The sequence below is a fragment of the Neomonachus schauinslandi genome, chromosome 9 (genome assembly GCF_002201575.2).
Source record: "Neomonachus schauinslandi chromosome 9, ASM220157v2, whole genome shotgun sequence".
NCBI classification, from domain to species: domain Eukaryota; kingdom Metazoa; phylum Chordata; class Mammalia; order Carnivora; family Phocidae; genus Neomonachus; species Neomonachus schauinslandi.
The window spans coordinates 97,471,669-97,499,074 of record NC_058411.1 but is presented as its reverse complement, the minus strand read 5'-3'; the positions used below and the strand labels follow the sequence as shown (position 1 = coordinate 97,499,074).

At 41.7% G+C, this 27,406-nt stretch overlaps 1 protein-coding gene and 1 non-coding gene across 2 annotated transcripts in view; both read right to left on the bottom strand.

Moving 5' to 3' along the window:
• LIPC (lipase C, hepatic type) overlaps window positions 1–18,028 on the bottom strand; it is a 153,334-nt gene extending 135,306 nt beyond the window's left edge. The window contains exon 1 of the mRNA XM_021694062.1: window positions 17,826–18,028. The gene's annotated coding sequence lies outside the window, so the exon portion shown is untranslated. The remainder of the gene's footprint in view (window positions 1–17,825) is intronic.
• A 1,653-nt stretch (window positions 18,029–19,681) lies between these two features.
• On the bottom strand, window positions 19,682–19,788 carry LOC123325756. The gene has a single exon (XR_006540614.1). It is a non-coding gene; the product is annotated as a U6 spliceosomal RNA (small nuclear RNA).
• Window positions 19,789–27,406: the final 7,618 nt, after the last annotated feature.

Here is a 27,406-nt window from a genome sequence, read left to right as displayed (position 1 = left end):
TACATGGGAAGAGGTCTTCAAAGTTCTAGGTCTCAAAAGTCCTGGCTTCACCAAGAATTTCTCTACTATCATCTCACGCCAGTTTGTTTTGTGAGGCTCTCCTGGGCCGGGATGGGAGGAGAGATGTTGGTTTCCTTTCAGGGGTGCTGTCTGCTCCCATCTGCCCAAGCTCTGCCTGCCTGGCCCATCACCCTTCTGTGGTGGTTTTAATGCACCAGCTCTGTTGTGTTTCCTTGAAGCTGGCCAGGGAGACTCCTGGCAGGGAAGAGAGGAGGACTTCACAGAGAATGAGGTTTCCAGGGCCTGAAGATGCTGGGTCTACCATCTACTAGCTGAGCAAAATCTAACTTAACCTTAACAAGCCGCATCTCCTCCCCTGTAAAATGGGATAACATGAGCCAGAGATAAGATTCTGAAATACCAACTTACTATTATTTTTCTCCTGACATCTCTCTCCCTTGCTCTTCCTCCCTCTTAAGAAGGGCAATTCTAGGGCGCCTGGGTGGCTCAGTTGGTTAAGCGACTGCCTTCGGCTCAGGTCATGATCCTGGAGTCCCGGGATCGAGTCCCACGTCGGGCTCCCTGCTCAGCGGGGGGTCTGCTTCTCCCTCTGACCTGCTTCCCTCTCGTGCTCTCTGTCTCTCATTCTCTCTCTCAAATAAATAAATAAAATCTTTAAAAAAAAAAAAAAAAAAGAAGGGCAATTCTACAAATCTTTCGTTTTCCCAAAACTTGGCTTCCCAGAAACCCTGCCAGAAGATGGTAAGAACCCAAAGACGATAGGGCTGTGTGGTGTTGGCAGATGGGCGAAAGATGCCCCCGTGCCTGGCATGAGGTAGGAGCAGCAGTGAGCTCCAGGGCTAACAGCTCCTGTAAGATGGGGAGGACAGGCCCCTCAGTGGCCACTTGTGTGGATGGGTGACAGAGAACCAGGTGCCACCCTCACCCCCAGGCCTGGGGGTTGTGTCTGATCCAGAACTATGGCATAATGGGGTGGGGATGGAAAGGAGAAATCCAGAGGGCCTGAAAAACACGAGTTTGGAGTCAATAATTCCGATGGCTTACAGAAAATAGAGACATGTCTTGTACACCAGAATTTTCAGACTGAGATCCATCCCTGTACAAAAGCAGGTATGTCATAGTATTAGAGATTTGCATGTGAAGTGCCCAGCCATGTGCCTGGTTCATACTTGAAATTCAGCTCATGTAGTGACTTATTTTGGAGGCAACATGCTCAGTGGTCAAAAGTCGAAGCTTTGGAATGAGAGAGCTCTAGGTTCAAATCCCTGGCCTATCACTTTCTAACGGGGTGACCTAGGCAAGATGTGAGTGTTCGGAGCTTTAACTGTTGTCCTCCATTGTATAGGGACTGCAAATGCCTTCCTGATCGGATTAGAGGGGGTCACGGAAAGAGGTGAAGCAATGTTGGCCAGTAGGAAATGATAAATGACAGCTATTATTATTGCTGACTTGTTTTTAATTTACCTAGGGAATCAAGAGGGTCTCCAGGAGATAGATAACAGCAGGACCACAGTGATAAAGTGAAAAGGGTAGGAAAACAGAAGGGTCTGGACCAGTGGCTCCAAAATCTGAGCATTGGAATCAGAGTTAGCCCCAGAGCTTGGGGAGAGGACGGGTTTGAGGCCCATCCCAAGAACAATGCAATTAAAGCTTCTGGGGCTGAGGTCCAAAGAACCTTCATTCTAAAGTTCTCCAGGCTGTTCTTTGTCACACAAAGTTTGAACCGTTGCCTCCAACTGGTGCTTGTGAGGTCTATCAGGGCACAGGAAGGAAATAATAGGCCTTTCAGATGTCTTTATATCTCCTGTTCTAGGCTGATTATTGGTACCCCTCTAAAATTCATATGTTAAAAGCATAACTCCCAAGGTGATGGTATTAGAGGTGTGGCCTTTAGGAGGTGATTAGGTCCCAAGGGCAAGCCCTCACGAGTGGTGGGAGTGTCCTTATAAAAGAGACCCCACACAGATCCCTTGCTGCTTTGCTCCTACAAGGCTACAGTGAGAACATGGCCATCTATGAGGACCTCCCCAGACACTGCATCTGCCGGTCCCTTGATCTTGGACTTCCAGCCTTCTGTTGTTTATAAATTTCTGTTATTTACCCAGTCTGTGATAATCTATTATAGCAGCCCAGATGGACTAAGGTATCACCTTAGAAAATTTTGTGTGTATATATAATGTTTATAATACATTCATACTATATAATTAGAATATACACTATGGAATATATTGGTGATATATAATTTACAAGCATATAACTACCCATATATTTGGTGGGGTGGAGTATTAAAGGTTTTTTTGTTTGTTTGTTTTGTTTGTTTTTAGAGAGAGAGAGTGCACGTGCGGGGGTGAGGGGCAGAGGCAGAGGGAGAGAGAGAATCTTAAGCAGGCTCTACACTCAGTGTGGAGCCTGACACAGGGCTCGATCTTACAACCCTGAGATCATGACCTGAGCTGAAATCGAGAGTCAGACGCTTCACCTACTGAGCCACCCAAGAACCCCAAAGTTTTTTTAAACTGATAAAGGTGAACCATTGAAAAGGTGTGAAGACTCTACCGTAGAGGGAAAAAGTGGTTCCCAGGCCTTAATGACCTAACTGAAATGTGGTTGACTCCATCAATACATTGGAAAAGTCAGTAGATTGATTAGTGGAATCTGTAGTCACTTCCATGATGAAGAAAGCCCAGCAGTTTATGGGGGAATCTTCATTTCCCATGAACTGAAAAGGGGGCAGGCCTGAGCCCCATGGAGGCTGGAGCCTCCTGCAGAGTAATCAGCACTATCTGTAATCCTCGGTCTAAAATAATAATGGTTTTATAATTAGATTCTTAAAAATTGCCCAATTCTTGCTCTCTTTTAATTTGAAAAGCTTCTTGAAGAAATGGAAATTTCAAGAGACTGGCATTTGATGACCTGTCACCTTTTCCTTTAGTGTAATGGTGATAAGAAAGTTAATCAGAAGAAAAGAAATAAATATTTTACAGAGATAAAGAGAGCAAGTCCCTGGTGGGGAGAAGCCAGGGGATCACGGTGAAGTTCACTTATGAAAGAAATGGAGTTTTATATTCAGAATCAGCCGTTCTTGCTTTCATCTTCAGAAACTGGGGATATGCAAGAGAGGCAGCCCTGGGTTGGAGTTCTCAGACAAGAGTAACGGAAACAATAACTTTTGGGCTGGTACTATTATTTCCCTCATTGTGCGGTTGAGATTTAAGAGATTAAGAACTGGGACAAAACCGTATCTTCCCAGGAAAAGGCAGAGAGGAGGGAAATCAGGGCCATCTGAGCCCGGGGTCAGATTCCTTAACAACCACTAGCCCTTAATCCCTATGTGTTTGGTTTTTCTTGGGACTTCACAGGGCTTTCTTTCCTACACCTTCACCGCATTCCACTTCCAAGATGAAATTTATGATGCTTTCAGGATCATGTCACCTTCCCTTAATGCTGCCGGGGGGCAGGCTGCCACGGGGAAAATGACCAAGCTTTTATTGGGTCACTGATCAGTGTGTGGACATTCTTATACCATGTGGGAGTATGGCAAAAACAAGAAAGCTTGAAACATGTCCTCGTTTGGAGAGGGGTTGGCCTGGAGTTTAACCTTTCCTTACCGTTTTACTTTTTTTTTTTTTTAAGATCAGTAAACAAATGAAAGGTGAAAACAAGTTTGCAGGTAATGTTTTAGATTCTTTGAAAGAATGAAGTGTTTCAAACAGTACAAGCAGGTATTTATTCGGTGAGATCATCATGCCTTTACTGATAAAACTTTGCAGATGAACTTTGCATCCGCTCTGCCTCTGACTGGTTTTGCAACCCCAGGCAGATTCTGTTCCCGCTCTCTGGCTCAGCTTTCCCATCTGTAAAATGGAATCATGAGGTCAAACGTTATCACATGGAGGGAGCCTTTAACAGCTCTTGGCAGTCAGAGCTCACTTGATTTTGGTAACAAATGAGGTAGGAATGATTTCCCCCGTTGTACAGGTGAGAAAACGGAGGCTCCCAGATTCCTTGCCCAAGGTCACATGTCTAACTGATATAGATTGGATGGGAGGGCTTCAAGGTCCCTGGAAGCTCCGTGGCTCTCTCGTTCCCAGTCTAAAGTGAAGAGCCAAGTAAGTAGCGAGCAAATAGTTGAGCTCTTTCTGAACTTATTTTCATTTCCTGCTCTGTGCTGGCCAGTTACTCTCCCTGTCAGAATTTCAGCTTCTGGTTTGTGGAACAATTAAAAAAACAAACAAACCCAAACCCCCAAACCAGAGGAGTCTTTTTTTTTTTTTTTTTTTTTGTGGCCAGATACTCCGCATCCAATAATGCATCTTATGAGGTTAGTCATTGCAGTAGAATGGCAAATCTTTTTTTTTTTTTTTTCTTTGTTTGCATCATGCTTGGAAGCAAAAGGCCAAGATTTAAGTTGATTTAGAACAGCCAGATAGACATGGAACATTGGTGGCTCCTTAACATTTGCCAAGGGTCTTCTCCTCTGTGGAAAAGAGGGAGGGTATAGCCTACACTCTGCCTGTGTCCTCTAGCTGCTTGGGCTGTTGGTGGGACTTGGTGATGGGCGATGATGCTGGGTTACTTGGGGAGACCAACCAAGCCATGAACTGGATGGCTGTTTACAGCAGAGCAAAGACACGGTTTGGGAAGGTGGGCCATCAGCGTGCTGGCTTTCTCTGAGTCCCATGCTTCTGACTATGGGATTCCCAGGGGCACTGACCACATCCTGAGCATCAGGCAGGGCTGAAGCATCTCAGATTGAAATGCCCAAACCTCTCTGCAGCAGTGAGTATTCGCGCCATGTCACACACTCCTCTCACAAAAGCTTTCTGGGGTTAGCAAGTGAAGTGCTTGGCTGCGAAAAATCAAGAGCAGTTCCCAAGGATCTGCCTCAAGTGCTACCGATGGCTCATCGTTTCTCCAGCGTCTATGGTATCTTGATGCAGTTAGTCATTGATTGCTAGGCTCAGGGGTTAGCAGTTCAGGGGCCAACTCCCAAAGATGCCAGACTTGCTATGTGACTCATTGAAACCTCAGAAACAATCCTATGACACAGGGGTGATTATTCCCTTTTGTACAGAGAAGACAACGGAGGATTCGGGAAGTTTCCAACTTGCCCAAACCCACATTCTAGTAAGTGGTGGAATGGGATTTGAATTATCATTGTCTAACTCCAAAGCCCACACAGCAAAAAAGCAAGTTTGCCAAGTGTGCCATCCTCACGTAAGTAAGGTGAAAGAAAAATGAGATTGTACTGTGTGCTCTTGATTGGCAGATAAAGGCGTAGATCGTGTCCTTATTATATTACCATTTTCCAAACAAATGTTCTCAAGCCCTGTGTCAGCTATTTCATGGAGAGAGCCCTGAAACAGCCCACAAGACTAGCTCAAGAGAGACACCACGGAGACATCATGGTGGGGTAGAACTATATACTTTATATACAGAAGAATTTCCCCCAATCAGCAGCAAAAAAGTCCAGCGAACATGGAGGGGCTGGAGTTCTTGCTCTTGAAGCTTTGTTATGGACAGAACAGAGTGTTTGACAGGGAATTGTTGGGGCAAGTCTACGCTACGAATGACCTTATTTACCCAGCATTGCCAGTTACCCACATGCTCTTGAAACCATTTGGGTTAGATCATGCCCAGGGTCCTCCAGAAAGCCATGGGTGCTTTAACAGGCTTTGATAATTCTGCTAAGACATACTTTTAAAATTTTATTTATTTTATTTTTTAAAAGGTTTTATTTATTTATTGATTTGAGAGAGACAGAGAAAATGAAAGAGAGAGAGAGAGAGAGAGAGCGCACAAGTGGGGGGAGGGGCAAAGGCAGAGGGAGAAGCAGGCTCCCCACTGAGTGTGGAGCCCGATGGCGATGACTCCATCCTAGGACTCTGAGATCATGACCTGAGCTGAAGGCAGATGCTTAACCGACTGAGCCACCCAGGAGCCCCAAGACATAACTTTTTTTTTAAAAAAGATAAGATCATGGCTCTCATTCAGATATTAAAAATGAACACATGGAAAGTATTTTATTTAGCTCATTAATGAGGAAGCTGGGAAGGGTGTTGTTATAACTTCAAGGGAGAAGCCCCCCCCTCCCACAAATGTATATGGATAAAGGAATGTTGAAAATAACATGCATATGAAAGCACTGCAAGCTTCTTCCAGTGTGGGAAGAAAGTCAATCGAACTTCCACACAGGACAGGGCAGAATTTGCATTTTGCATTGCTCCTAGTTATCTGTAGTGTACGGAGTTGTAAAATGCCTCAAGGGCAATGAACGCCTGAATCAGATAACCCAGGACGGCAGCGCAGTGCATAGACAATGCATCGTTTTCCATTGAAGCACAAAATCTCCCCTGTAATTCCTATTGTTAAGAAATGATAAAGGGAAGTACTTAGCTACAGAATTCTAAAGATAGCAGGATAAGTTTCCTTCGGGAGGAAAGGCTGTCTCTCTGTATCTTTGTCTCTTGAGCAGAGGCTTTGTGATAAAGGAACTGGATCTCCATGCTGCCCTCTCCCTTCTTGGCTCATTTAGTGGGCAAATTATTTAAAATCTTTGTGCCTCAGTTTCCCCCCTCTAACACAGGGGTAGTACTATTATTAACCTCAAGGATTTGGGGGAGGAATAAATGAGAAAAATCCATGAACTGTGCTTAGCACAGTGTCCAGCACAATATATGTCCACTGTGATTATTTTTATTAATTATAATGTTTCACTGTGCTTTTTTTTTTTAAAGATTTTATTTATTATTTTAGAGAGACAGACAGAGAGAGCAAGCAGAGGGAGGGGCAGAGAGTGAGGGAGAGAATCCCAAGCAAACTTTGCACTGGGTGTGGAGCCTGACGTGGGGCTTGATCTCACCACCCTGAGATCATGACCTGAGCGGAAACCAAGAGTCGGGTGCTTAACAGACTGAACCACCCAGGGGCCCCTTCACTGTGTTTTTTTTTCTCCTACACTTCCATGTTCCTTCCCTTTCTCTTTTTTTGCCCATCTATCTGACCATAATAAAGAACAGGAGAACTAGTTATAATGTATAGTGTGTAGACAGCATCTCTGTCCTGTTCTTTAGAAATTAACTATGTAAGTTGTGATATATTCCTTTCTATTTAAAAAAAAATAAAGCCCCCTCTGTCTGATATTTGCTTTCTTGGGTTTTGAGTAATTCCCATCGCCTGTGTTGAATCAGCCACCATGAATTTAAATTTGAAAACGTGGTTCCTTTTCTCAAGTTAGTGGCTGGAGAAAACAGGCCCTCAAGGGCCCCCCTTACAGCGACTAGTATCTCACAGCCCGGCCCGGAGAGGGGATTTTCTGGAGTCAGGTCTAGGAGCTTGGTGGTGAGTCTATCCCTGGTCAGACTCCTCAGACTCCAGGGGCCATGTCCACGGGCCAGAGAATCCATGTACCCCTGGGGGAAGCTCGTCACCAGAGAGGATTATCCATATGGTCCTGCCCGGGCCAGTTGGTGCAAATCTGCCTTCGAGAAGTTCGTTTTTTTCCCTTTGGGTCTGGTGGAGGCGTGATCTCTTCAACGCCAAACAGCAATTCCTGAATGTCTCAGGGTTCCATCAGCCCCAATTCTTACGCCTTGAGAAACTGTCAGACATTCAGGTGAAACCCACAGGCACACCTGTCCTTGGCAGCCCACATTCTGCCAGGGTGGTACAAGTGTTTGCTCTCAGTGAGCCAGGTTAGGGAAGGAGCTCTGCTTGTAGGCAAAGTTCAGGGATAGGAGGAAGAAAATATTGCTGTGTTTAGGCTTCCTTTAAGTTTATGGGCCTGGAGCATTACCCTGGAGAGAGCCATTTTTCACTCCACAATTTCACTCCTAATCTGATGGTCCCGAGAACTCCTGGGCTAGCAAATTGTCCTCCTGATGCCTTGGGAAACAGCTGAGATGAGATCTCAGAGGTCAGCAGGTGTGTAATTGGGATCTCAGAGCTGGGAGGACAACACAGTCCAATTTACACAGCGTTCCCTGCCTCTGGGGACTCTTTCTTTTTGCTGTCATATCATCCCCAGAGCAAACCTGCTTGTTTTAGCTCTTGGTAGAAAAGTAACTCCCCTTGTCCATTTTTCACAGGCAATGTATGAACAAAAAAGGAAGTGGTAGGCTGTTAGTGGGAATAGCAAGACCCAGTCTTGGCCAAACTTGGTGCCATGGAGAGAGACATGGACCGACGGCAAAAGATCTGGGTTTGAGTCCAGCTCTGCCTTGGGTTAGTCGTGACCTCTAAATAATGATAGGGATAATGGAACCAGTGACCTCACAAGGTCATGAGAATGAAGGATGGTAAATGTCCAAACACCCTTAAGCCATGAAAGGACCCATGTGAGGCAGAGACCCCAGACTGGGACACCAAGTGGATGAGAATGTCTGTGGAACCAAGAGACTGTGAGACATGGGGTTGAAGCAATTCTGTTTCCTGACCTCTGAGCAGGGTTCGCCTTGCTGACAACAGGGTCCTGGGTGGCCACTAGCAGAGGGAAAGTTCTGGCTTCTAGTGCAGTAGGGCTCAGGCGGGAGTGTTGAGCTGCCCACTTCAAGTGGTTTATGGACTGCTTCACAAAAATAATTCCCTCAGACTTTGGAAGTGGGGGTCAAGGGCAGCTGAGATCTGGTGGCCTACAGGTGAGCTGAGGGCTACTGCAGTTAGGGCATTCCTGGGGACCACACTGGTACTTCCTAGTGGACAAAGCCTGGAATGTTCAGTTATTAACCTAAAGGATTAATATTATGATGAAACTTGCTTTAGGTGTCTCTTTGCCAGTCCCTCTTGTCTTCATTGCTTCTTTGACTGAATTCAGAGCCCTCGAACTGCCCTCAAGATCCACCCCCCTCCTCCTCATCCACGCCCAGGAAAATCTTTGCTCTGGTCTGCTTTCTCCATGGAGACCTGTGAAGAGAGAGGTTTGGGTGTATGTATAGATGAGCTCCTCCAAACTGTGCACATGGATGGAAGAGAGAAGATGCCAGAAGGCTGAGTCCTGGGAGTTCCAACAGTTAGAAGTCAGGTAGATGAGGAGGGACCTGTCCGCTTCTGCCAAAGTATTTCTTAAGAATAAATTCTTAGTGGTAGCGTTTCTGCCTAAAGGGTGGGAGTGATATGGTTGTAAATGAATGTATGAGTCAATTTCTGGGCAGCTTCACCAGCACTGGATATTAGCATTCAACTTCTTTTTTTTTGGTTCTTTTAGAATATGTAAACTGTCATCTTCAGGCGGCTGGCTTTCATTTACATTTCTTTGATTTCTAGAGAGAATTAACATTTTCCCACTCTAGTTTGTCTACTAATTGTATTTCCCTTCCCCACTCTAGTTCATCTACTAATTGTATTTCCCTTATGGGAATGGTCCTGTCTTTTTACCTATTTATCTTTTAGAAATTGACATTGATTTTACAAATTTAAGTTAGCTATTTGTGATAGATCTTAATTCTTTGTAATGTTTGATAGAAATATTTTCCCTCTTAAAAAATCTTTAGTAATGCTAATTTTTATAGTGAAATCATTAAAATTGCTTCCAAGCTGAGAAAGTTAAAATTCCCCCAGAGAGGTGATAAACACTTTTTTTCAATTTTCCTCTGTATTTAGATTTTATATTTAAATCTTTAACAAACCAAAGCTTATTTTGGTAAATATTTTATTTTAAATAACTTTTCTATTATAAAATAAATATTTATTATTGAGAAGTAAGAAAATGAAGGGCAAAAATAAAAACATAGTGAAGAAGACCCATAATTTCACCATCCAGAGACAACCACTGTTGTCATTTTGATTTGGATACCTCCAAATTATTTTTCCTGCCTATTTCTTTATTTATTAAAGATTTTATTTATTTGACAGAGAGAGAGGGCTCAAGCAGGGGGAGCGGCAGGCAGAGGGAGAGGGAGAAACAGGCTTCCTGCTAAGCAGGGAGCCTGATGCGGGACTCGATCCCAGGACCCCTGGATCATGACCTGACCTGAAGGCAGACACTTAACCAACTGAGCCACCCAGGTGCCTCTTATTTGTTTTTAAAAATACAACTGCAAACAAACATACTGTACAAATGCTTTTATAACCTCTCTTAACAACATATTAATGAAATATTTCAGTGGCGTTAAATATTCTCATAAAATATTATTTGAAACAGTTATAGAGTATTACATTCTATAGATGTACCATAATTGCCTTAATTCCTTATTTTTTTAATCAACTTAGTGTATCTAAGACATCACTGTGATGAACAATGCTGCTATAAAGATACCTAAGCATAAATCTTGGCACACATTTCTGATCACTTCCTTTGTTCTTAAATTTCTTAAAGCAGAATTTCTGAGGCAAAGGTTATAAATATGTATATATACATATATATACATGCATATATATATTTTTTTTGCTCTTTCACATACACTGCCAAATTAAGTAAATTTATATCATTTTAAGTTCTTGTCAGCAGTGAATGGATATGATCTCTCCTCCCACCTGCCTTTTCCCCCTTGTTAACATTAGGTATTCACAGTTTTGCAATTTCATGTTCAACTGATAAGCCGAAATGATATATGTATATTTTACTTTTTTTTTTAACTAGTGAGTTAAAGTTGGCTTTCCTACCATTCCCATTTTTATTGGTATTTTCTTTCTTTATGAATTACCTGTTAATGATTTTTATATATTTTAGATACTAGTTTATATATTTTTGTATTTTTTATGTATTTTTAAAATTGGGGTGCTCATTTAAAAAATGATTTAAAACACAGTATAGTGAATATTTATGAATACCACCCTGCTACTCAGATCCATCAGATCCTAACATTTTGTCATATATGCTTCGTACTTTTGTTATGAAATTGAATACCTGTGTATCTCTCCCCAAACCCAGTCTCATTTTTCCCGGCTCAGAGGCAGCCCCAACCTAAGTTTGGTGCCTATGGTTCTCTTCTATGTATATGTTTGCAACATGTGTATGTAACTATAAAATATATAGCATTCTTTTGTATGTTTACACTTTTTTAAAGATTTTATTTATTTATTTGAGAGAGAGAATGAGATAGAGAGAGCATGAGAGGGGGAGGGTCAGAGGGAGAAACAGACTCCCTGCTGAGCAGGGAGCCCAATGCGGGACTCGATCCCGGGACTCCAGGATCATGACCTGAGCCGAAGGCAGTCACTTAACCAACTGAGCCACCCAGGCGCCCTGTTGACACGTTTTTACACTCTACTTACTTATCTGCAACTTGGTTTTTCATGCAGCATTATATTTTTGAGACTTATCTGCTATTGATAAAACTGCTATAAGTGGTCTCATTGTATGAGTCTATTACAATTAGTTGGTCCTGTTGGTGGATATTTGTATGATTTACTTTTTTCTTTGTGTGTATTTTGCTCTTACAAACAATGTTGCAATGGACTTGCATTTTTCACAAGTGAGAGCTCCTAGAGTTTACTCCTAGAAGTGAAACCTCTGGGTTGTAAGATATGGGTCTCTTCAGTGTTGCCAGATATTGACCATTTATTCTCCAAAATGGTTATGCCAGTGAACACATCATCATCAAAATGTGAATGTTTCTCTAATTCTTCCACATCATCAGCAGCACCTGATAGTGTCAGACTATTTCATTTTCACCTGTTTGATGGATGTAAAATAGTATCTCATTGTTTTAATTTTCATCTTTCTGATTACTGGGAAAATAAGCTTGAACATCCTTTTACGCATGTCATTGGTCGTTTAGATCTCATGTGCTATCAATTGCTTGTTCAGATCTTTTGCCTCTCTTTCGATTAGTTCATTAGTGTTTTTCTTACTGATGTGGCTTCTTTGTGGTTACATGCGTTGCAAATATCTCCTCGCAATCTGCATTTTGTCTTTTCACTTGCCTGTGGTGTTTTCTGTTGAACAGATTTAAACTTTCATGTAGTCAGATCCAGCAGTCTTTTCCTTAAGGAACATTCTGCATCAGAGGCAAATTTACCTATACCTTCTGGGGTTTTTTTGGCTGGGCCTGAGGATTAAACCCACATAAGACAGACTGACAGATGAACAACGTACAAATTTGTGAGTTTTCTAGGACACAGGATGCCCTCATAAGGAAATGAAGACCTAAAGAAATGGCGAAACCTACATGCTTTTATAGGGGACTGAACAAAGAGAGGCAATGTGAGGAGTAACAGAATTATGTAGGGAAGCTAAAGGAAGATAAGAAGTATTTTAACAAGGTCTGCTGGTACAGATTTCTTTTAGCTTTTATTCTCTATTGAAGAACAATTCTTTCCCCTGGTACTGGAAGGGCATCTTTCACGTGGGAATTCTTATCTCCCGTTTTAGGAAGAAAGGGAAGATTAGAATGTCCTTCTTGAATCTACTGTTTTTCAAGTGCCTTTAGCTCAAAATGATCTTAATACCAAAGTGGCATATTGGGGGATGGTATATTCTGCTAACTCTTCAATCCTTAATGCCTTTTTATCTTCATGTTTTCTTTTAAGTCTCACAAAAAAAAAAAAAAAAGAAGAAAAAACCCAGTTCTTTTATAAAAGGTGTCCTTGATTTGTTGTGATCTCTTGACATTCCTAGAATTTACCTTTATTGATTATCACACTCTCTTGTCACAGCTGCATTCTCAAAGCTAAATGAAAAATGATTTTTCTGCCTATGCTCATTGGGCCTGGTGTGGATGAGATGATTAAGAAGTTAACAAATACATGGCTTACACAAGCCATTCCTGCCTTCCGTGCCCTCAGTGGACTCTGCTAATTGACTGCCTTTATTTCTTCATTCATATTCCCATATTTTTATTGATTCACTTAGCCAACAATTATTTTTGGGAAATCTATTGTATGTCTGAACTTGGTTGTAATCTTTTCAAACCAATTTTACGGGAATTGACACTTGTGTACATTTGCCATCCTAAGAGTGTTTGTGTGTGTGTGTGCATGTGTGGTCTTTTTCACAGATTTGTGGATGAGTATGATACTTATCTCTTAGGATGAATTGGGTATCGGGTCTTGTTTCTCCATGATTTAGAACTGATTACATCATATGGCAAAATCTGTTTCTTGAATATATAGAATATTGTTCACTAAATTTGTTTAGGTTATATTTCTTTGGTTAGGTGAGGGATTTTTTTTTTTTTTAAAGATTTTATTTATTTATTTGACAGAGAGAGACACAGCGAGAGAGGGAACACAAGCAGGGGGAGTGGGAGAGGGAGAAGCAGGCTTCCTGCTGAGCAGGGAGCCCGATGCAGGGCTCGATCCCAGGACCCTGGGATCCTGACCTGAGCCGAAGGCAGACGCTTAACGACTGAGCCACCCAGGCGCCCCAGGTGAGGGATTTCTTTAATATGTTTCTCAAGTTCCTCCTCCTTCATCATCATTTTCATGTTTTCTCCATCTTGTTTTGCCAATTTTATATTTTGTATTGTGTATTTGGTTGAACATTTTGAATTATCATAAAATGTGTATTGCCATCATTTATAGTTTAAAATCCTTTATATCAATTGTGTGTTTTTAATTTTCTTGACTCATACCCTTTCTTTTATTTATTACATTCCCACGGGCTTTAATATATCTTATAATCTTTTCCCAGAATGAAGAGTTAAATTTATTATTTCCACTCATTTTTTGTTTTTCAGCTTGTTTATTTTTGTTCTTCATCTTTATTATTTTCTTCCTATTTTCCCTTATGTTGACTCTCTTCTTTTTATAAGATTTTAAATCAGATGCTTAGTTCACTTATTTCATATTTCTAAAATGCATCTCTGTCTTTACTTCTGGGCCCTGATTGTTCATACTCCCCTTAGTTTTGATAGGTGGTATTTTCAATTTTATAATATTCCAAAAGTTATTATCATGCCCTTAATTTCCTACTTCACCTTGTTGCTAAGGAGAGCTTCTGCTGCTATTGTTAGAAGTGGTTACTCATTTATTTGTTTTTTGTTGCTGTAAATTTTTATTTTTATATTATTTTAAACTTACAGAAATGTTAAAAGACTAGTATGAAGAACTCCTGTACACCTTTTACTCAGATTCACCATTTGTTTATATTTTCCCTATTGCTTTATCATTCATTTTCTCTCTCTATATGAGTATTTCCCCCAAATCATTTGAGAATAAGATGCAGACGTATGTACATGCAAACCTAAATGTTTCAATGTATATTTCCTGAGACAGACATTTTCTCTTTTGAAAATTAGGAAATTTAACAGTTAAGAAAAATGGGAAGTTTTATATTGATACAATATGATTATCTAATTCTGTAGTCCATATTCAAATTGTTAGTTATCCCAATATTGTGTTTTTTATGTATGTAATGCTGTTATATAGTAGAATAACATATAATACTATATAATCTATAGTATTATACATAGTATATATATAGTATATAGCATATATATAGTATATATACTATAACATATACTATACATAGAGTATAGAGCATATATAGAGAATATACAGCATATATATACTATATATAGAATATATATACACAGCCTATATAGTGTATATACAGCATATATAGTATATATACTAGTATACAGCATATATAGTATATATACTATAGTATACACTATACATATAGTATACAGCATATATATATAGTATACAGCATATCTATATATGTATACTACACACATATATACATATCTATATACTGTATACTACATATAGTATATACATACAGTATACAATAGTATATATATATAGCATACATAGAGTATACTATACATATATGCTGTACACTATCTATATATCTAGTATATATATATAGTATATGTATATATGCTATCCATATATATAGTACACATATACATATATATACATATACATATACTATACATATTATGCATAGAATATACAGTATATATAGCATATATACATATTACACATATTACATATAGTGTATAGTATACATATATAGCATACTATGTATATAGTATATGTATAGTGTGTGGTATATATATATAGTATACATATAGTATACAGCATATATATACATATATAGTATATACATATAGTATAGTATACATATAGTATATATATGCTGTATGCTATATATGTATAATATACATATACCATATGTATATATGCTGTATACTATATTATGCATAGTATGTATATACTATGTATATAGTATATATATTATATATATAAATATGTGCTGTATAATATATATGCATAGTATATGTATACTATGTACATAGTATATGTACTATATATACATATATATGCTGTATACTATATATAGTGTATATATACTATACATGCTGTATAATATATATGTACTATATACACACATGTATACTCTATACACTCTAGGCTATATAGTATACTATATGCTATATAGTATAGTACTAAAGTACTTTGGCACTATATATAATACTATAGTATATATTATAGAATATATATTTATATCTAGATAAATAAATTTATATAATCTAAATTTAAAATTAATTATATTTAAATTTAATCTTAATTTAAATTGGTGTTTATTTTATTATATATTGTAAAATGAACACCAACTTGTTTTTATTTTTGTGTTTATTATTATATATAATATATAATAAACACTAATTTTGTGTTATTTTTGTGTTTATTACAATATATAATAAAATAAACACCAATGTGTGTGTGTGTGTGTGTGTGTGTGTATATACACACACACACACACACACAGAGAAAGAGAGCATTTTAGAATTTACAATAATGATGACCGTGGCAACAACTGAAATGACTGTATGTTCACAGCAACCCCCACCTATAGGGCACTCAATATATTAATATTTATTTTCTTCTTGTGCTATGTTCTAGAGAATGTATATTTACTTTCATATTTATTATTGTTTTATTGTGCAGTAACTATACATTTATAGTAAAAAAAAAAAAAGCAAAATAACAAAAATTACCAGAAATCCAAGGGCATATTGATGAGCACTGTTAGTATTTAGAGATATATTTTCTGGACTTTGGCTTTCTTTTTTTTTTTTTAAGATTTAAAAAATTTATTTGACAGAGAGAAAGAGAGAGTACATGCAGGGGGAGCAGCAGGCAGAGGCAGAGTGAAGCAGAGGGAGAGGGAGAAGCAAGCTCCTCGCTAAGCAGGGAGCCCCATGCAGGGCTCAATCCCAGGACTCTGAGATCATGACCTGAGCCGGAGGTAGATGCCTAACCGACTGAGCTACCCAGGCACCCCTAGATTTTGGCTTTTAATCAACAAAAATTCTGGGCTTCTTTTTCTAGTTAAATAAAATATGAGTATATTGAAAATATGGGATCATAGTTGTATGAGTATGAGTTTTAGCCTTCCTTTAAGTCTTAGTATTATATTATATTATTTATTTATTTGTTTATTTTTTAAGTAGGCTCCATGCCCAGCTTGGAGCCCAACACAGGGCTTGAACTAATGACCCTGAGACTGAGACTTGAGCTCAGACCAAGAGTTGGCTGCTTAACTGACGGAGCCACCCAGGTGCCCCTATTGTATGTACTCTATAGATAAAATTCATACCATCTTTGCAAAGTAGAACCACATATTTAGATGAAGAATCCAAGGTTCAGAGAGGTTCAATAAATTGCTTAGGTCACACAGCAGTAAGGGATGGAGTTATAGTCTAATCCCTGGGCTGTCTACTTCCAAGGCTGTGGGTTTGATCATTATTTTGCCCAAGGCTCCTTTCATTGTATTTTTACTTATATCATCAGAATTTAGCTTTATTGCACTGTGGTGAGAAAATATATCTATATAACTTTCTTCTGGATTCATTTTTGGAATCTTATTTAAGAGTTAGCATATATGTATCAATGCCGTATACCTTGAGAAAAATGTATGGACGATACTATGTTGTTACTGAGTTCAATGTATGTCCACTGGTTCTAGCATACTAAATGCATAGTGTTCATAACCTCTATTTTATTTTTCAAACTTACATCTACTTTTGCAGATATAAAATAAAAAATACAATAATATAATCCTACGACTTAAAGGAAGGCTAAAACCCGTATATCATACAACTACGATTCCATATTTTCAATGTACTCATATTTTATTTAACTAGAAAAAGAAGCCCAGAATTTTTGTTGATTAAAAGCCAAAATCTAGGGGCGCCTGGGTAATCCATGTCTTCACTGTTGTTTTTATATTTTTCATTATAATCAGGAGCCTCTTTGCACCCTCCCTCCACTTTTTTGGTTTCAAAATCTCTTTTATATGATTCCACCTCTACCAACTGTTTCCTTTTTGTTGTACAAATTTCCTCAATAAAACTTTTTAAAATTTTTAGCATTTCTGCATCATTTTATTATAGATACCTGTCTTTAAGCAACAAACATATTCTTGGGTCTTATGTTTTAATCCAATATGGGAATTTGTCTTTGGAGAAACTAACGGCCTATATATATGGCCTCCCTTGGAATGCAGTTGGCACAGTGATAGAAGATAGGCTCTCGGCTATGAGCTGTGGACTTGCTGCAAATTGCTTAAGGACTCTATGAGGAGGAAGCTACCAGTGTCCTTATCTGTACAGTCCTGTTAATTAAGAGTATAAACTTTATCGAGTTGTTGTGAAGATTAAAGGAGATCAAGAACATTCTGGAATAGAAGCATGGTAAAGCATATTAAACTATTATTTGTAAAATGTAACTGTCGTTTTTTGCTATTATAGATACCAGGCCTGGAAATTTCATTCAAAGCAAGTTTCTTGGCAATAGCATATAAAACAAATTCTTAAAACAACGATCTGTGCTCAACATGGGGGGGAAATGAGCTCCATACTTTTCTCTAACCCCTTCTCAAATTTCTCTCTGAGATAACGGGAATAACTTACAGTAAAATTGCTGAGAGGCAGTGGTCAGGTTTCAGTTCGACTCGTCCGTCTCTACTTCTGGCTGTGCTGTAGCATTCACAGCCTGCCTTAAATCCAGCCCTGTCAGGAATCACTGTTTCCCATTTAATTCATTAAGGATTTAGGGGGTAAAAATACGTTGTTTGCTTCCATGATGGAGATTTGAAGCTGCAGACTTCGTTGGCCTCTCCTCTTGTCATTGGGCGTGGAAACACTGACACTAAGAAAAGCAAACCAAGCAGTGATGGATTTTCTACTTCCTGGATCCTGGAATTTGCTCATCCAATGACAGCCATCTGGTGAGCAACCAGACAGGAGGATTGACTCTCAGCCTGGGGCTCTCCTTCCAGCCGCCCTCCAGCCCCTGCCCAGCCAGAACCTCTGCATCAGTTCAAGCTGCCGGGAGCTGAGCTGAATTCTTAACTTCTGCTCCAAAGGACCGTAGACAGACAGAGACGAAAGTGAAAAAATCTGAGGACTCCACTAGTGTCCGTTTTTAACTTTCCAAAATTGTCTTTGCGTTTCAGGATCCGGATAATCTCAAATCAGACAATGCTATAGTATCAAAGTGAGGAATAAATATCCTATGATATTATAATCCGATAAACTCCAGAATGACGTGATTGATTTTTGTCGTGTGAGCTTCAAATCTCTGATGGCTTCTATTTGATCAGGGAGAGGGAGAGATGGGTGCATTTCCCACCAGAGGCAACAGAGCTGTTTTCTTAAACTTCTGTGATAATCATAATCATCTTGTCTCTTGTTAAGCATATGCTTCTAAGCCCCTCCCCAGAGACTCTGATTCAGTGCATCTGGGATGGGGCCTGAGATGTGTGTTCTTGACAGGAGAAGAGCTTGGACAATAATGGGGTAGATGGAGGGAATAGTCTGTTTTTAGAATCAGACAGCTCTGGGCTTAAATCCTATCTACGGTTATGGGGTCTTGCACAAATTAGTTAACCTTCCTTAACCTCATCTGAAAAACAGTAGAGATAAAAACATCTACCTCAAAGTGTTGTTGAGAGGATTCAAAGGACTGGGGCCCTGTATTGCACCTGCTTTTTGGTGCTGCTAAAGCATTTCTGCCTGAGTTCATATGAAGGTTATCTGTGAACTTAGCACGTAGGCATAATGGTTTTTATTGTTCGTCTGCTTTTGCTGTTGTGGGTTTTTTGTTTTATTTTGTTTTACTTATTTTTTCCATCTATTTAGCAGATATTTGTAAAGTTTTTACTGTGTGCAAGGAACTGGGATTCCCAGAACCCCCTAAGCACCTCCCTGCTGGTGTGGCATGTCCACATGGCCCACCCCAGGCTTTTGAAGGGACTGATCAAAATCTCATGTGAGTGACTTGACGTAACAGGTCCCTAAGTGTTTAGGGGGCTTCCTGAGATTAGGAGTGGCATGTCCTTATCACTTCTTTGTACCGGAAATTCCAGTTTTCTTGAATCCAATCGCGTGCGGGTGTATGTGTGTGTGTGTATGTGTGTGTGTGTGGTTTTATTCTCTGTAGTTGCAATTTTTTTTCCTCTGCTTTACTGAGATATTATTGACATATAACATATGTAAATTTAAGGTTTACAACGTGATGATTAGATACATTATATATTGCAAAAGGATTACCACAATACAGTTAGTTAACATCTCCATCCCTTCACGTAATTATGGTGTGTGTTTGTGTGTGTGCGTGTGTGTGGTGATAACATTTAAGATCTACTCTGTTAACAACTTTTAGTATATAATATAGTATTGTTAACTATAGTCACCATCCTGTGCATTAGATGCCCGGATCTTATTTATCTTATAGCTGGGAGTTTGTTACCCTTTGACCAATATCTAAAAATATGGAATGCTTTCTGAATTTGCGTGCCATCCTTGAGCAGGGACCATGCTAATGTTCTCTGTATCATTCCAGTTTTAGCATATGTGCTGCCAAAGCGAGCACCGTGTGCATATTTTTTTCTTCAACAGAAAATATGCACTTAAATGATCCCACTTGGTTTTTACACAGAATATGTTCTAGGTGCTTTGCACTATGCAGTCTTCCCTTCCTGGCGAGAAAAACCTTTGCACCTTTTTTCCTTCCATCCTAATAACAAGAATCCATTGGATTTCTGAGGAATATCCTTATACTTTCTGTATATTTAGCCTTGCTTCAAAAGAATTTAAGGCACTTTTTAAAGATGCAAACAATGTAAGACTTATTAAAAAGAAGATTCAGGTATGGAAGATAAGGATGGGAAAAATAAGGTGAACTCATGAATGAGGTTTCATGTCAAATATCGTACCATTTTTTTCGCTTTCTGGTCATGGGCCAGATATTTGCTCTGAACTTTCAAGCAGTCGGTGCAAACCCTCTGCAATCGAGGGAGGAAGGCGATGATCCTCAAGCCAATTATTAGGATCATCATCTATATGAGCCCTGAATATTGTTTTAACTTTACCACTAGCCCAAGACTTTAGGTCCAAATCAACATTAGGGTCATTAAGGCTCTACGGAAGGGTCATGAAGTGCCATGGAAAACTGCTCTCTAACATTCCAGCCAAATACAAAATGGATCAGGGAATAAGGAGGCCTCTGGTTGCAGGGGAAATGACAGCTGGGTGGAAGAGCCGGGCCAAGGATCAGCCAATCCCTTGGTTCAGAAGTCGTAACCATGGCAACAGTGGTGCCCCAGCTCTACCACCAACAATGATGCCCTTAAGGGGCACCAGGAAAGAGAGGAGCCTCTCATACTTCCCGGCTAGGCTCTGGGTGAAGGGGCTTTATGTATTTTTTATTCATAATCCCCGGGAGAAAATAAACAGCCTCTTTCACGTTAACCTTGCAGACCCAAATCTACAAAGGAAAGGCAAATGTCCGGCGGCACAGCCTGGCCGAGGCCAGGTGTGAGTCTCTCGTCTAGGAAACCTGTAGCTTGCCTCCGATTTGCCTTTTATTCTCTTTACTTTCTAGTAACAGTGCTGCTCAGGACTTTTCAACAAGAAAAGCCCAGAGGAAGATGGTTGCTTTTGAAGCCACCATTCTCGTCTGCCTCATTCATTTCAAACGTACTTCTCAAAGAGACGAAGGCCTTGAGTACAAGGGCACAATGCTCACTGCATTCTCTTGCTGTCAGCTGTGATGTGGTGGCTTTTGATTCTGCACAGAACCTGCCTTGGTTCAGAAACTGATCGATGGAGGCCTCTGAGTGAAGGAGGCAACAAGACAAACGAGCAGGGCTCCTGATAAGGCAAGGAGCTTCAAGAGAATGGGCTTGAAAGCACTTAAAATAAAAGGTAAACAGCATCCATGAAAGTAGAGAATTCTCAAAGGCATCGAGCTGTTGCTGGTGGATAATCTGTAGTTCTGAAGGATCTTCACGTGTTTGTGCAAACACACGTCAGCTCTCTGGAGACATCTGACTTGGGATTTTAGACTTTTTGGTTCCGGGGCGGGGGGTAGAAAAGGTGAAGTCCACACTGATGTCACAAAGCAGGGAAAACTAAGTGAAACAAAAAACACAGGTGGCCTGAGTCAGGTTTAAGGCAGGGAAACAGAAAACAATGCATTGAAAGAGCTGGTAATGAGGCATCTCTGTAGAGGAGAGGGCGTGTGATTTCTCTTTAGAAGGCCATGGAAAAGCCCACAGGGCTCATTCTAAACACCTTGGGCAGTGTGAGGGCTGCTCTGGGTAAGCTCTGAGGGAGGGGCCTCCTCTTCCTATAAACCCTTGTCCTTCCCTTTTGCCCAATAGATAGATGCAAGCCAGTGAAAAATCAACATGAGAAATCTAGCCACACCAAATACGTTTATAAGAAAACCCTATCAGACTCCCTGTTGGTCAGCATTCTTCATGAGTTTGTGTTGGGGGCACATTGCAGGCTGAGGAGCTGCAGGATGAGGAGGGGAGTGGGGCGGGGGGAAGTTAAGTGAAGCAGGAATCCATGTCCCCATCAGTGGTTCTTATACACCATGTTCTCATTTAAAAAAAAAATGTCCACCAGCTAGGTGGGATTCCACTGTGTAACTAAGTTAGGCTTAATATCTCAGTTTCACAGAAAAAAAAGTTGATTGAATCAGATACTCTTGGTTGCCCACCCAGCAGCCATTCGCTCCTTTAATTTTTGCTTGCAGAGTCCCTGTTTTGATTGGGAGTCCTCCTGCCCTTATTGTGAATCAGGGAAGGGTGACCCTATCTTGACCTTCAAGAATAAATCCTGATTTTGTGTTTTTGTTTTTTTTTTTTAATGGCAACTGAGGTAGATGGAATTTTAAGATGGCTCCCATGATCTTCACCCTCTGGTGTTAACTTCTGTAATTATGGCAAAAGGCAGATTATCTGGGTGGGCTTACTCTAATACTTAAGCCTTTTAAAAGTAGAGAGTTTTCTTCAGCTGCTGGAAGAAGGGAAAGTCAGAGAGATTGAAGTATGAGAAGGAGTCAGTGCATCATTGCTGGCATTCAAGATGGAGGGGGTCCTTGCTCAAGGATGGAGAATGGTCTTTGGACTTGAGAGTGATCCTGGTGGATAGCTAGCAAGGCCATGGAGGTCTCAGTCCTACAGCTGCAAGGAGCTGAATTCTCCCAGTGATTTGAATGAGCTTGGAAGCGAATTCTTCCCTAGAGCTCCAGATGAGAGCTCAGACCAGCTAACACCTTGATTTCAGCCTTGCAAGTACCTAAGCAGAGAACCGACTCAAGCCTTCCCGGACTTCTGACCTATAGAACTATGAGAAAATAAACAGGTATTGTCTTAAGCTGCCAAGACATAAGCTGCATTAAGCTATTACACAGCAATAGAAAACTAATAAAGCAACCTGTAGGTAGTGTCAAGAAATCCATATTTCTGCTCAGGAATAATTAGTTTTCAGCCCTGACCCTAATCAGGAATCAGAAAGTTACCAGCAGCAGAGACTGGATATAGATATCCAATAGCCATTCCCAACTTTCCCTCTTGTGCACCTCTCCCTCCCCATGAAAGATCAGATTCTTGCCGCTGGGTGGTCATGTGACCTGGATTTGCCTTTGGATAAAATCCTGCGAGAACATGAAACTATAGAGTTGAAGCAGCCATTTTATAGATGTGAGGTGATGAGCCTAAACATGGTAGAGTGGAAAGAAGGAAAGATCTTGGTTCTTTCAATGCATTTTTTTTCTTTCATGACAATTGTGAGCTAAGGCGCCAAGTCGGGAATTGCCTACTTTTGCATCTCCTGTTATGTACATTTATTTTTATTGCTTAAGACACTCCTAGTTGGTTTTTCTGTTGCTTAAAGCTGAACATATCCTTACTGATACATTACCCTTCCAATAGAAAGAGTATTACAGGTGGAGACATCTGAGGGAGAGTGAGTGTAGAGGTTGAGGACCAGGCTTTTGGCACAAGTAGGAAAGGGTCCATAGGCATCCAGGCGCTTGAAGGACAAGTATTCCCTGAAATTCTTTTCCCATGCATAAAAGTTTACGTGGCCATGGATCTAAGCTATATATTAAGTACTACTCATACGACCTTGGACCATTCATCTAAACTTGGTGAGTCTGAGTTTACTCATCTGCAAATAACAACACCTTTGTCACTTGTTTTTATGGGGATCAGACTTGATCGTATATTTCTACTTGCTTTGGAAACTTCAAAGGGCAGCTCTGGTATGAAGTCATAGCCTAGCTTGGTGCCTGGCATATAGTAGGTACTCAGTAAGTATTTGTTGGTCGATGTGCTGGGTCTATTTGTCCATATCAGGGTTATTCTCATGGCACCATGAGCTTGGGGGTTGGGCTGCTTGCTGTCTGCTTAGTTGCTCCATTGAGCATCTACTCCAGATATAATTTAAAGAAGGATTTTATTAAACACTTTCTTCTTGGCAGTGATGTATTAGGCTCTGCAGCCGAGATAGAGAACTCAACTTTTGTTTTCCACGTATTTTCCACTAAATATGCTGTGACGAGGTATCTGTCTTGATCAGGGACCCTGTCCATTCATCTTCTCCCATCCTGACTTTCTCTATGATTTAGGGTGTGAAGATATCTGTGGGCTTGGACCTATCACTGTTGTGTGAGGTGCTTTGGCTCCAATCAACAGGGTTGTGTCCAAGGCAGGCAGGCCCCCTGTGAACTCCCAGGCCGCTGAATCAGTCATCCGGAGGTGACAGGTGGTGCCTAAGACATTGCGGAGCAAAAGGAGATAGCCACACCTGGCCCTTTGAAAGCTTCCCTACTTCAGACAAACCGGGACACTATTTGCTTCCTCAGGCTTACCCCCTGTAACATCGTCCGTGTTTCTGACTCCTCATCCATGCTTCTGACTTCCTGTATGCTCTCCTGGGTCTCATCGCTCCCAGCTGGCCTCTCCTAGCTGGACTCCGGGACTGCTGCTTGCTGCTGATTCTGGGAGGCTAAGCAATCCTGGGTTTTGGTCTTGCCGTGCTCCATACCACGCTGGCTGCGAAACGTGCAGAAACTCCACTGAGAGCAGACGGGCTGGCATCTGATAAAGAGTTGTTTCAGGTTGCTCCCCAAAAGGAATTATACTGGAGCAAGACAGAGGAGAAGAGCAGGTGCTTGGGGGCTAAAGAGCATCAGGCGAATGAGACTGGAGACACTGTAGTCCGGGTAACTTAGCGAGTCACAGAGCAGCTGAGCATCACCTTGAAGTACCGAGACACAGACGGCCTAACGCTGATGAAATAAGATGAGGGCGCATGGGGGTCAACGGGGAGAGAGCTATGCCGAGATCAGAAGAGGCAGAGAAAAACATCTTGATACAGAGAAGGCAAAACCCTAGGCTGGGAGCAGCGAGGTTGAGTATAAAGAACGCTCACCGGAGTCAGAAGCTGGGCGTGTGAGACCTGCTCTGTCTCTTACTTTGACTCTGCGAGGGGCTGGCACTTCTGGCCTCATGGGGTTATTGTGCGTTTTCGAGAATCTGAGGTGAACGTGACTGTGGTATAGACAATACTGTAAAAATGTGATGGATGTTGAATCCCCCTTGGCATTTAGGTTGACTCCTGTGGGTCTGATAGAAAACCTGGGTGAGGGCTTTCCTAGGCTGTGCCTGCCACCCCCCTGCGGCAGTGACCGGAGCTACGGGCACGGCCCCAACGAGAATGTCCTTTAGATGGCAGCAGGGATGGTGACAGCTCCTGAGAGGGGGTCCCAAGAGCATTCCCACCCCACCCGACGCTCAGAAGTTCAGTGGTGGAAAGTTCTCGGCTTCTGAAGAGCCGGATGAGAGACACAGATGGCCTTATTTACAGTCACAGGTCAGTCAGAACAAAAAATGAGCCAGTGAGGAAAATTGGTTTTGAAAATAGGTCAGCATCTCATACATTCCTAGAGCTGAGAAGAAACCTCGAAGGTGCCTACCGGGTGGCCACCCAGGCTCTGCCGGAGCCCTGCCAGGAAAGGGGCTCCCTGCCCCAGGACGCCACACCCCTGCCCGGCCCCTCTGCTTTCTCCCCCCCTCCTCCTTCTCCTCCCCCAGGAGGTGGCGGCGTCCACCCTAATGTCCCTTCCCGGTCCCACATCGGGCCCTCAGCGCACGTGTATGCCCTTTTCCACCCGACGGTCTGTCCAGTGCTCGTCCCCAGCTGCGTTTCCCTCTCACAGCAAGCCTGGAGCTCTTCCCTTGTTTCTGCTGAGCTGCTCCCTGTCAGACATATTCAAGGTTTTCCAATGTAATTTTTAATTAAATTAGAGGTCATCGGAGATGCATGTGTCATTGTAAGAAACAACCCAGAGAGATTCCAGGTGCCCGTCAGCCAGAGTCCTCTAGCGCCCAGCAGCCAGGAAGTACCTGTTGGGTAAGTGCGTGGATGCCCACGGCCGGGGTCGGGACTGTGGGGGCACCAGGGGAGCCCCGAGGGACAGGAGCCATGACAAGGACTGCCGCAGCCCCCATGCAGCTGCCAGGGCCTGGCTGGGACCTGGCCTGCTTCACGGGCTTTTCTTTCTGGCCCTTCCTCGCTGCAGTTCCCAGTGGGACCAGCTGGAGCGGCTCCTCCACCAGCCTGTTCCTGAGGGGGCACCAGCGGGCACGAACCCTCCCCCCAACTCCTCTCCCCACCGCCCCCAGACACACACACACCCTTTCGCTGACTGTCGGAGTTGGACTAGAACTGTCAAAGCATTCAAATCCACCTCTAGTCACAGTTCCGTTTTCCCTGCATTGGTGTAAAAATATCATACTTTTTCATCAAAGTGGAAAATAACAACACAGAAAAGCTGAGAACTGGGCAATTCTCAGAACCGGGCAGGAGTCAGCAATGTCTTAACGATGGAAGCAAAATATCTGAATCCCGTGGACAGCAGACACGTGGGCAAGCACCCCACTTCCTGCCTCCCCTGCCCCCACCTCCTCCTGATCCCTGCTGCGTGAAACTCAGCCGGGTTTTTCCCAGGGCCACTTGGACAGGGCTGTCCCACGTGAGCCCAGATGGCGGCTTTTATGACAGCTCTGTGATGCCTCATTACCCGTGTTATGTACTAGTATGTGCATCACATGTTAAATTAACGGTATCGGCTGCGCTAGGGTAGTGGATTGGCTGGTGGCTCTCTTTCCGAGCAGTTACTCAGGCTTGCCATCTGGCGAATCTAATAACCAGATGGTGAACCTAAATAACCTCACTTTGATAGGGGTAGAAGGGACCCCATTTGGCTCTGTTCCTGCCATCTGCAGCCTTCTTCTTTAGGAGAGACATGTCCAGAGATTCAGAGTCATGCTATCTCTTAATCGAGGAGCTCTTAGTTAATAGAAACACTCCCACTTCATTTATGCACAACTCTGGTCTCCGGCATCTTTGCCAATTTAGAAAACACGCGGGCGCCAAGAGGCAAGCCAACAAAGGCTGTGTACAGCCAATGGCATAGGCTTCCTCCCACCGAAGCTCTTGGGCTCTCCCATAGGGAAGCTTTTTTGAAGTTCCACTCAGAAAATATTTACTCTTAACCGTGGAGTTCCTTGGATTTCTAAAGATTCAGCATATTGGAGGTTGCAGAGTAGAGGCAAGGAGAAGGTATGTAACGGACAGACTCTAGGACAAATAATGAGCAATGTCTGATGACACTGAAACCACTCAAAGCAGATTCAAGAACTAAAAGCACAGCCAACTGGAGGCATTTAGTGAGGGGCACAGTGTGCCACAGCCTTGGATATTACCTGAGAACACTACAGTGTAATGATGGATATAATGTAACAAACCTGTGTCATCGGCATCATTAATTGTGATCGGTAGACACCATCTTAGGGGCAGAGACCTATGTCATACATTATGGAGATGTCTTCTCTAAATGGTTAAAATAAAATTTCGACACGTAGGAAATGAAAGACTCAGGTCTTCGGGAAAAATCATGTATGCCTGAGTAAAGTGAATTTCATGATTATATAAGGTTTGAAAAAAAACGCTATATTTTCATTATCAGAAATTAGGTAGGTTCATCGAAGAAAATTTAGAAAAATATAGAAGAAAAAGAATAAAAGAGGGGTGCCTGGGTGGCTCAGTCGGTTAAGTGTCTGCCTTCCGCTCCGGTCATGATCTCAGGGTCCTGGAACCGAGTCCCGCATCAGGCTCCCTGCTCAGTGGGG